This window comes from Trachymyrmex septentrionalis, unplaced genomic scaffold (genome assembly GCF_001594115.1).
Source record: "Trachymyrmex septentrionalis isolate Tsep2-gDNA-1 unplaced genomic scaffold, Tsep1.0 scaffold148, whole genome shotgun sequence".
NCBI classification, from domain to species: Eukaryota; Metazoa; Arthropoda; class Insecta; order Hymenoptera; family Formicidae; genus Trachymyrmex; species Trachymyrmex septentrionalis.
The window spans coordinates 92539-95428 of record NW_017304631.1 but is presented as its reverse complement, the minus strand read 5'-3'; positions in this window follow the sequence as shown (position 1 = coordinate 95428).

Genomic DNA, 2890 nt, shown 5'->3' with positions numbered 1-2890 from the left:
CGCGCGCGCGGCATAGACTGTAAATTACACAAAATTGCAAAGTTTATTCTAAAACACGCATTGTGTTGATTAAAAAAACTCACTTCCGTGAATGTTTTCCAAAATTGCATTTCTATAAGAGAGAAAAAAATCATTCGATTCTGTTCTAATCTTTCGGATAGAATGGAAATTGTAACGTTGTGCGCAGAGTAAGTATAATTAATATTTGAAAGACTATAACTGATCAGAAAACTTATAATTTAATCAATAATCGATATAATTATTCTATAAAAGTAATTACAATCTCTGACTTTAACTCATATCGAATTAAAAAATTTTATCAATTTTTCGAAACTCGCTTTCTTTTTCACAGGAACTTAAACTGTCTATAGGACAAAAGAAATAATATCTTCAACTTTTGATATTTATTTTATGAGAAATTATTTGGTAACAGATATGGTTTCATCATGAAAACTAATATCTACGATATTATTTTTATTATTTGATTACAATTTGTACAATGGATATTTAATGAACATTCGTTTTCGATATTATTTATTTCTCTTATAGGAAATATATTGATTACACGTATACGTGGAGTCATCAATAATCGTATAAAGAGGAGGCTGAACGTTTTCTTTGCGATTATTATTTATTATTTTAAAAAAAGGTATTTTAAGTATATATACACATTGAGAGAAAACGCAATAGTTGTGACAACTATAAATTTGGCAACATTTATTGGCAATTATAGTAAACTAGTTTTAGTTTAGAGTATAACAGCTACCAATCTAGCATTCAACACTGTAAAAAATATGTAGTTATGGCAACAATATTCATTGATATTGAACAGTATGTCACTATATTAAATAGTTTCTTAGACCTCATAAAAATAAAATAAAACAATTATATTTTTTAAAATTTAAATAAATATCTTTTTTTATATAAAACACATTACATCATAGTAATTAATGAATTATCATTGAGGTAACTTAAAAAAAATAGTTTTCAAAATCTTTTCATTAAAAGAGTCGTTTAGCCATAATACGATAATATAATATATTCTTATCAGAGAGATGCAGATTGCAATTCAATTTCTCTTAAGAAGAAAACCACTCAACATACTATGAAAGATGCAGCATTGAGTTCGAACTTGGAAAACAAAAGTAAATGCGAGAGATCTCGACAATATACAGTTTTTAATTCTGTATACTAAAATTCAGAAACCTTAAAATTGCTAAAAGTTGTTTATACATATAAAAATTTGTAACTATGTATCATAAAGTTAAGACAGTAAAAAAATTAAATAAACTATATTAACTTATTTATTGTTTTTGTTAGAACTTTGTAATACGTATTAGTTGGGACACACAAAGAGAAGTGCAATTGCTATGCATTATTTATCTTCAAATTTCTAGTTGCCGAGACAATCTTTTTCTCTCAGTGTAATACTCTTTTTATATGTTGAGTCATAATGGAACAATTTTGAAAATGATACTTTCTCCCTATTATCGTGTCATATACCGTTCTAAGGTTCTTTGCATCTTATAGCGTGTAGAATTTTGTTTTTATAACTCGTACGAGGGACTGTCTCCTATATAGATTTGAAAGCTCCTCAACTTAGGAATTTATCTTAAAGATGATTTTATAATTGCGAGCAACGATCATTATTCATAAATACGCGCAACAATGATATATAACTTGACATATTCAAAACTGTTATTCGTAATATTTCGCACGAACAACGCGAATTGGCTCCCATCCTTTGACGCGTCAATCGTCGTATTTGAGAAAAATTCTGAGAGAGAGAGAGAGAGAGAGAGAGAGAGAGAGAGAGAGAGAGAGAGAATATCGAGAAAATGTGCTACAAAACTTAAACTATAAAACTTTTATATATTTTCTTATTCTTATCTTTATATTTTCTGATCAAGTTTGTCAATAGACGCTTTTTCCGCTTTACCCAATGTCCAAGTCATTTAATCGTACGGCTAAATAATCATTATCCGAGATAGACACAATTACGAGAAACTGTATAACAATAATTATTCGCTATCGTTTATTTGCAAGTTTAATTCATTTGGCTAATCTCTTATCATATCTTTTAAGATACATGATAAAAAATTTTAAGTATGATAATATATATATTTTAAGTAATTATAACGCAAATGTATGTATAAGGTGGAACATTTATTGGAATATTTTTATTATCGGCATGTGAAATCAAAGACTATCACGCGTATTTTTCTTTCTCAAGCGAGCTCCTCTCTGCCTCGTATAGGTGTAGAAGAGGTATAAGTACTATATAGAGGGAGAATCGAGAAATGTGCCGTGTGCGCATACTCTGTCGTGCTCGCAGATTGATCCCGTCGTTCACGACGCCGTTTCTGTTTCTCCACGCACGCATGCACGCACGCACGCACAGGCACGCACGCACGCACGCACGCACGCACGCGGTGCATATCGGTTCCGCGAGGAATGCACTGATAGAGCGCATATAGATATCTAATAGTTATGTGTATTGTGTGCTACAGGCATGTAGTACATACTGCAATTCATCCGTGTCATCGTGACGACGTCTTGTGTGATACTTGCCTGCCGGCATTCTGCACAGTCTTATTAATTCGCCTCTTTCGATGTTCAAATCGATAATCGGATAGTACACGTACAGTGCGGTTCGCGCCAACGTAACGATCGAGCGCGCTCAGTGCGCATTTGAAATAAGAGCGGAACTGACGACAACGCGGGAATTATCATTCTCCGAATCACTACTTTTATGCGTAGATAGATAAATAAAAATTTTAACAGTCAAATTCCAATGATTTTGCGTGATCGACGCGATTCGATGTGACGTGTGTCCTTGTCCCTTTCGGCAATCGAAATATTTACGCTCGCTTCAATAGTTAATTTATCG